Source organism: Vigna unguiculata, chromosome 4, assembly GCF_037176805.1.
Source record: "Vigna unguiculata cultivar grain cowpea cultivar isolate G323 ecotype 2 chromosome 4, ASM3717680v1, whole genome shotgun sequence".
Taxonomy (NCBI): Eukaryota; Viridiplantae; Streptophyta; class Magnoliopsida; order Fabales; family Fabaceae; genus Vigna; species Vigna unguiculata.
In genome coordinates, this window is record NC_140795.1 from 40,019,425 (window position 1) to 40,028,881 (window position 9,457).

General features: G+C 30.6%; 1 pseudogene; it reads right to left on the reverse strand.

Moving 5' to 3' along the window:
* LOC146887157 (uncharacterized) lies at positions 1 to 4,204 on the reverse strand (annotated as a pseudogene).
* Between the last annotated feature and the right edge of the window lie 5,253 nt (positions 4,205 to 9,457).

Here is a 9,457-nt window from a genome sequence, read left to right on the forward strand (position 1 = left end):
TCATTCCACATGACCTTCACTAGAGGGATTTGTCTGCCTCTCAATTCTTTAATTGTACTGTATCAGGTCTTATCACATGAGTTGGATCAGAAATATATTTTCTTAATTGAGACACATGAAAGACATTATGAAGGTTGGAAAGGAACGTAGGTAAGCAAATTTGATAAGCAACAGGACCTATTTTTCTAAGAATTTGGTAAGGGCCAATAAACCGGGGAGTGAGTTTCTTTGATTTCATCACTCTACCAATTCCAGTGGTTGGTGTTACTTTCAAGAATACATGATCACCTTCTTGAAATTCGAGAGGTCGTCTTTTCTTGTCAGCATAACTTTTCTGTCTACTTTGAGTTGCTCTCAATTTGTCCCTGATCATTATGATTTTCTCCGTTGTCTGTTGAATCATGTCAGGACCTAATACTAAATTCTCACCAGTCTCAAACCAACACAAAGGTGTTCTACATTTCCTCCCATATAATGCTTCATAAGGTGCCATACCTATGCTGGAATGGAAACTGTTGTTATAGGTGAACTCAATCAAAGGCAGGTATCGATCCCAACTATCAGAATTTTCTAACACACAAGCTCTCAGCAAATCTTCCAAAGATTGAATGGTTCGTTCAGATTGTCCATCAGTTTGGGGATGATAAGCTGAGCTAAGGTGAAGCTTAGTACCTAAGGCTTGATGTAAACTTCTCCAAAATTTTGAAGTGAATCTAGGGTCCCTATCAGATATAATACTTATTGGAACTCCATGTAACCTGACAATTTCTCTTATGTATAAATCAGTCAATTTTTCCAACGAATACCTAATGTTAATGGGTAAGAAATGAGCGGACTTTGTTAACCTATCCACGATAACCCATATGGAATCAAATTTTTGAACGGTTCGTGGGAGGCCAACTACAAAATCCATTGCTATACTATCCCATTTCCATTCAGGTATATCTAAGGATTGTAGCATTCCTGCTGGCTTTTGGTGTTCTATTTTAGCTTTTTGACAAACTAGACATTTTGCCACATATTGCGCCACTTCCTTTTTCATTTTGGGCCACCAAAACATTTTTTTGAGATCTTGATACATTTTTGTTGTGCCCGGATGTATGCTTAATTTGCTTTTATGTGCTTCTTCTAGAATCATTTCCTTAATTTCCTCATTATTGGGTACACACATCCTGTCCTTAAATCTTAAAGTTCCGGTTTTATCTATGCCAAAATCCTCCCCACCCCTTTGACCTATCAATTTCTTTTTCTTATTAATTAACTCATCACTTTCTTGTGCCTCATGGATTTGCTTTTGTAAATTGTTAATGATCTGAATGGAGTTTAATTGCATTTTATCATGGCTTAGGGTGACCGACAAATTCATGTCTCAAAATTTTTCTAACAAATTCATTTCATGAATCATTAGTGAAGAGACATGTAAAGATTTTCTACTTAACGCATCTGCCACTATATTTGCCTTACTTGGGTGGTACTGTAATTCAAAATCATAATCTTTCAGAAATTCCATCCATCTTCTTTGTCTCATATTTAATTCTTTTTGGTCAAACAAGTATTTGAGACTCTTATGATCACTAAAAACTTCAAACTTTTCACCATAAACATAATGTCTCCATATCTTAAGTGCAAAAACAATGGCAGCTAGTTCTAGATCATGGGTTGGGTAATTTTTCTCATGTGTTCTCAGTTGCCTGGAACTATATGCCACTACCCTTCTATCTTGCATAAGAACACAACCTAATCCCATTTTGGAAGCATCACAAAATATAACAAAGTGTCCATTAGGATTGGGTAATGCTAAAACAGGAGAAGTGGTTAATCTTTTCTTGAGTTCTTGAAAACTATTTTCACATTTTTCTGTCCACACAAAAGCTTGGCCCTTTTTGGTGAGTTGGGTTAAAGGCAAAGCTATTTTAGAAAATCCCTCAATGAATCTCCTATAATATCCTGCCAAACCGAGAAAACTACGAATCTCAGTCACTGTTTTTGGTGGTTCCCATTGTAAAACTGCTTCTACTTTGGTTGGATCCACTGACACTCCGTTATTGGAAATCACATGTCCTAAGAATTTTACTTCCTCTAACCAGAATTCACACTTAGACAATTTAGCATACAATTTCTTTTCTTTCAAGATTTGCAAGACAATTCGAAGGTGTTCCTCATGTTCCTCAAGAGTCTTAGAGTAAATAAGAATGTCATCTATAAAAACAACCACAAATTGATCTAAAAATGGATGAAAGATCCTATTCATGTAATCCATGAATATTGCAGGAGCATTGGTCACACCAAAAGGCATCACTTGATATTCATAATGACCATACCTAGTTCTGAAAGTAGTTTTTTGTATGTCTTCTGCTTTTATTCTAATCTGATGATATCCAGACCTTAAATCTATCTTAGAAAATACAGAGGCTCCTCTCAATTGGTCCATCAAGTCATCTATTCTAGGAAGAGGGTATTTATTCTTTATGGTGAATTTATTTAATTGACGGTAATCTACGCACAACCTAAAACTTTCATCTTTCTTTTTAACTAACAAAACAGGGGCTCCCCAAGGTGACACACTAGGACGAATGAACTGTTTCTCAAGTAACTCTTCTAATTGTTTTTTCAATTCTGCTAATTCAGAGGGTGACATCCTATATGGTGCCATAGAGATTGGTCCAACTCCAGGCATCAGATCTATGGAAAATTCAATTTCTCTGTTAGATGGTAAACCAGGAATATCATTGGGAAAGACTTCAGGAAAATTTTGAACAACTGCTATATTTTTCAACTCAACTTCCTTTTTTATTTCCATAGAAGATAATAACAAGTACCCTTGAATTTCATTCCTTAAAGGCTCACTTTTTGAATTGGTAGGTGATTTTAGAAGATTCTCAGAGTTTGAAAATATCACTGATTTCTTAGCACAATCCAAAAGGACTTGATTGGAAGATAACCAGTCCATACCTAAGATTACATCTAATTGAGATAAAGGTAGACATATTAAATTTACAAGGAATTTTGTATTCTTAATGAACAGTGGACAGTCTAAACAAACTCTATTGGTTATCACTGAGTCATTTGTGGGAGTTGAAACAACCAAACTAGTTTTTAGAAAAGAGGTTGACATATTAAGATGTTGAACACAATGATTGGAAATGAATGAGTGAGTTGCACCTGAGTCATACAGTACATTTAAAGTTTTTCCTTTAATAAAACACATACCTTGAATTAGATCATGGTTTTTAGCAGCTTCAGCTCCAGTCATGGTGTACACTCTTCCTGTTGTGGTAGGTCTTGTCTTGGTTGCAGTTGGATTGAAATGTGGCTTCTGTTGTCCACACTCAGAGAATATGTGACCAGGTTTCCCACACTTGAAACAGACTGGTCCTTTAAGGTGACAATCTTTAGCATGATGACCTTGTCCGCATTTAAAGCATCTGATTTGATCATATACAGGTCTACTAGAATTTCCTGATGAAGATTGGTTGGATTGGGTCCTCCATTGTGGGCGATTGTAAGGTTTTCCCTCATTGCGTTTATTTTTATTTGTTTGGGGTCCAAAATACTTTGGTTTGATATTTTGGTTGTTCTCAAAATCTTCCAAAAATCTACACTTGTGAATAAGCATAGGAAAATCAGCAATTTCTAGTATCCCTACTGCTTTTCTCAATTCATCTCTAAGTCCATTTTCAAATTTTAGACATTTCATCCTTTCCTCTGGGTGATAAAAGAAAGTAGAGTATTTTCCTAATTCTTCAAATTTGGAAGCATATTCCCCTACAGTCATACTTCCTTGCTTCAACTGCATGAACTCTATTTCTTTTGCTCTCCTCACATCATTAGGAAAATATTTTTCTAAAAACCTTGTTCTAAATACATCCCAGGTAATAATTATTCTTCCTCCGTCAAGTAATCTCCTGGTACCATCCCACCAATATTTGGCTTCTCCTATTAACATAAATACAGCATAATTCACCTTTAGGTTGTCAGCACAATTCATAACTCGAAATATTTTCTCCATTTCTTTAATCCATAATTCAGCCTTTTCTGGATCATATCCTCCAGAGAATTGTGGGGGTTTGTTTCTCCTAAATTCAGCTAATCCTTGTGATTCAGGGTTTCCTTCAGGTCTTTGATTCCTCATTAGAGCAGCAGCCATGTCTTGGATAGCTTGCATTGCTTCAGTTAATTCATTGTTTCTTCTAATTTTTGCCATCTGGAACTGTATGAGTTAGAAAGAAAAATATATATAATGAGCACATTTCACAGATCTCGCATGAAACGTTGCTCTGATACCATCTAATGTGACGATAAAAAAATATAGATTTTTTATTATTTTAGTTTTGGCTTGTCTACGATGAAATCAAAGAATGTTACAAACGATGTGACTGTGAGAGATGTGACGATAAAAAAAATTTCTATTTATTTATTTATTACAGTATACTTATAAGAATTTAGAGGCAATAATTTATACACTAATATATCATTATATTTAAAATATTCACATTTATATATATATTTACAATGCTATATACTTCCTATATCCACATTGTTTAGTACATTTTATATTTCCTACACTAGAAGAGGAAGAAGGATTATTTATTTACAGTTTCCCCCTCATATACGGTTTATCAAACAGGTGGAAGGAAAAGGTTATGGATAGGATTCATTTGGACTGTTGGGGGTAAATAAAAGGTAACTCCGATTTGTCCTTCGATGACAATCGGTGCATTCGGAGCAGAGAGAAAAGTAATGGTAGAGTTTCCCGTTCCCTGAAATGTTACAGAATTATTCACTACATTGGTTTGCCATGCATTTCCCGGAAAAACAGCTACAATGTCGGCGAAGAAGGGATCAGGCGTGTTCGAAGCAGCCATCTATGATAATGTTATAAAATTTTGTTTTTCGTACACAATCAAAAGAAATAGGGAAGTGAGACAAATATCACAAAAAAATAACATATCATAATAAAATAAAATGAAATGAAAATTCTTCCAATTCCATAAAACGAGATCTTTATTATACTTTTATAAAGATATTGATTAATTTTGTAGTGACTAATCAGGATAAATGAGCTCATGGCCAACAAAGTAACTCAAGAACATCTCATCTTGAGTGATACTAACTCATTTAAATCCCCAAGGTCATACCTCCAACTACATTAATCAAATCTTTATTTATCATAATTTTTTTTTATTTCAATATTAAGCCATATAATTATATAAATAAATAAATAGATAGGATCAATGAATAATTAAAATAGATATAAATGAATAAAAAGGGGTCAATATGTAACTAGAGATAAATATAAATAAGTAAATGAGAATAAATATAAATTAAATAAATAGGACCAGTGCATAACTGGAAATAAATAAATAAGATTGGGAACTAAATATAATTTAGAATGAGGTTAGGGACACCTCACTTAGGGTAGATATCGAGATAAAAATTACTAATAGATAAAAATAAATAATCGAAGTAAAAAGATAAAGTGATGGATGTCTCCTTCCCTTACCTTAATTACTATGGAAAACACACCAAGGTTGTACGGAGACTGTGATAAAAATTCTTTCTTCGTTGTCGTAACCTCTCTCTCTTTCACACAAAGCTTTTCTCTGATTTCTTTTGTCCAGCTTCTCTTTTGCTTTCTATTTCTCTTACCCCACCCCTATTTATACTATGTTAAGTAATCATTACTTCTAGTTTGATTTTAATTACTTGGTTCCTATACTATTCTAGTTCCATTAGCTCTTAACATTCCATCCGAGATATTTTTTTTTCACAATGAACGGATAAAGGATAGAAACATATCTGTTAACATTAAATGCTTCTGGTTACTTCCATATACTCTTTTCTTTTAATATGATATTAACGTTCTCATCCATACTGTCACTTTGCTTTCCAAGGTTTCATATATATACTCTTTTCTTTTAATCTTTTATTAAATATGATATTAATGTTCTCATCCATTTGTTATTCAGTATACTGCCACTTTGCTTTCCACTTATTCAAACTATATAATTCATATATATATATATATATATATATATATATATATATATATATATATATATATACACGTATATTCATAATTTATTTTATTATTAGTTTCAATAATATATATATATATATAATTTATAGAATATTGGACTATCGTATAATTTGTTGGTAATGTATTATTACCCATCAGTACAATTTATTTTGTAAATTTACAGCTAGCATATATTATAAGTACTATCGACATTTTTTTTTTATATATATATCATATGTTCAAAATTTATTATACTAGTCACAATACCTAAAATAATGTATCATAAAATTTTAGGTATTGATATACTGAAAACACCGAGGTACAAATTTTGAGATGTTACAAGAGACAGAAATAGAAATATATTATTCGATGTCTTTACTTTGAATGAAATCGTGAAATTCAATCTCGATGAAGTTTTTATCTTATATTTTTCTCAATTAAGTTCATCGTTTCCATTATGTAAATTTTTGTTATTCGTTACATTTAAATTCTAAATTTATTTTTAATCTAAACCAAAAATGTTTTGTTCTTTGTACCTTTATTAGTAAACAATCCATTAAATATAAATCACATTAGTCTCTGTGGGAACGATATATGGACTTGTCCACTTTATTATTTTTGTGATTTGGTGCACTTGCCAATTCTGTAACAAGTTCTTGCGACTGTTTATAGGGATGAGTGTAGTCTATTTAAAATTCTATGGAACATTAAGGTAATTCCCAAGGCACACTTAGTATGTTGGAGGGTATTGTTGAATTAGTTGCCAACAAAGGATAAATTACTTGTGTGAGGGGTCAAACTACAAAATAATTTGTTTCAGCTTTGCTTAGATTGTCAAGAGAGTGTGACACACTTATTCTTTTCTTGTAGGGTATCTCAAAGAGTGTGGAACATGTGTGATAGATGGATGGGAGTGTCTTCGGTGCATCATAATCAAGCTAAGGTCAATTTTCAGCACTTCTACCTCCTTACCTTAATATTAAGAAAATCTCATATGGAAAGGCATGTGGCTAGCAATCACTAGGGAAGTTTGGAAACATAGAAAATAGGTATATTTTAGGCAAAAGAAGGTAGACCCGAAAGAAAATTTCTATCTAGCTCATGTGAATGCATGAACTTGGATGAAATATAAGATTCTGAAAGTTAAATTCTCTTATGTGAATTCGTATTCTTTGTAAGCTATAAGTGTTTCAGAAGCTCAAAATACCTTCTTCTAAATGAAGGATGGGAATGTGGTAGAAGGACCAAAGTTATAAAGGCAGCAAGAAGAACTTAAGGACAAACTTTTGCTACTCTGAAGGGTGTATATATAATACCACGACTTTGGTTTTATTTGAGAACCATGTCTTTTCTCTTGTGGTATATTGTGTAGTAGGCTATTGTTTTGCTTAGACGTTATATGCAAACATAGAAGTATATATCCATTATGTGTTTGTATATGTATTGCATTTTTAAATTGTAAATAGATATTGAATCAAGGAGAGACCTATATGTTGTGCTTGTCATGGTGGGAAGCCTTTATTTGCAGTGGCTTTTTGGTTTTAGGCTCTAAACATCTCTTTTGTAGAGGAGTAAGTTATAATTTTGTAAAAGGGTTAGAGTATCCCACGAGTACTTTGTTATATCTATTTATTTATTCTTTACTGATAAAAAAAACATCTCAACAAAAAAAAAAACTTAAATTTGGTTTGTCTTATTTTCAAATTCTTTTTTTTTTCTATACACTTGTTTTTCTTTTTTGTACAATTTTAAATTAAAAATGGACATAAACTTCTTTCATAAAAAAAATTATGTGAAAAAATTATTTTAATTAATTCAATATTGAATTATATTAATTAATAATTAATTTTATCTCATTTATATTTAGACAATAAATATATACACCTTTACATGTTTTCATCAATGTAATAAAGTAATAAAACTATGAACGTTCACAATTGATTATCTCTATTTTATTATTTTCCATTCTACTTTGTATATTATATATAATACATAATATATAATACACATAATATAATATACATAATATATAATATTTATTAGTTATCTATATGAGTTGATGATAAATGAATCGTAGATTTCGGTATTATTTAAACTCGTCATTTTCATTATAAGAAAATTTTTTGTTAACCGATTTTAATGATTATAAATTGTTAGTCATTATAGTGACCAATTTAAATACCAATTTATAAAATAAAAAGTTATTAATCACTAATATAGTCATTATTATGAATAAAAAATTATAATTGGTCTCTAAATTAGTTTCTAAAATTTAGCTATTAAGATTTTAGCTACCAAAGGAAATTGGCCACTAAATCTTAGCTACTAATGTTTTTGTTACCAAAGGAATTGGTTTCTAAATTATTTTCTAATTAATTAGTAATCAATTTAATGACCCTTCATCTTTCGAAATATGTGGATTTAGTCATTTTAATCAAATTTTGTTAGGTTTATTTGATGTTTCGTACGCATTTCACGATTGTATTTGAGTTGTTTATATTGTTTGACACATTTTTTCTTTAGTGTTAAGTCAAATACTATTATGAAATGTGCTTGAAATGTCAAATAAACTTAACAAAATTTAATTAAAAGGACTAAATCCATGTATTTCGAAAGATGAAAGACTAAATTACTCCAAAGTTTCAAAATGAACTAATTTCAAAATTCACTGAAAGTTAAGGGACCAAAAACATATTTAACTCTTTTTTATTCATAATACTGACTTTTTTAGTAACCAATAACTTTTTATTTTGTAAATTGATATCTAAATTGGTCACTGTAGTAATTAACAACTTTTGGTTACTAAAATTGGTTGTTAATGAGATGTTTTCTTTTAGAATTTAACATATGGGTATAGGGTATAGGGTATAGTGTGTATAGTTATAAGGTAAAGTATAAAACTAAGGAAGAGTTTGTACATTTCAATCCCTTTAATTTTTATTCTCTTTCTATATTATTCCACTTTTTTAATATCTAACAATTTTATACATATTTTCAAAATATTTTCCTATCATTGCAATCTCAATTACACCTTTTTTTTTTCAGTTTAGTTTACAAGATGTATTATATGTAAGAAAACTCAAACTTCAATTTCATTAAATTAAATTGTTTTTAATGTGCATTTAAACATTTCTTCTACTTCTTAATATTTGCATTTCTTTTTTTGTTTGTTCTTTCTTTAAGTTAAAATCTCTAATTCTCATATCTAAGTTTTCAATCACATAAACATTAACTTATTAACTAACATAGAAAACTTACATTTTCTTTTCTATTTGGTTCTCGGAGTTGATTGATTTCAAAAACCTTTTTTCATTATACAATTTTCATTCTCTAACATCATTAATATTTATCTTAATTGTAAGATCCTAAAAAATGACATTTTAAAAGTGACAGTGGTTTGAAAATAGTGAGACTCAATTATTTTAGGTATAAATACAC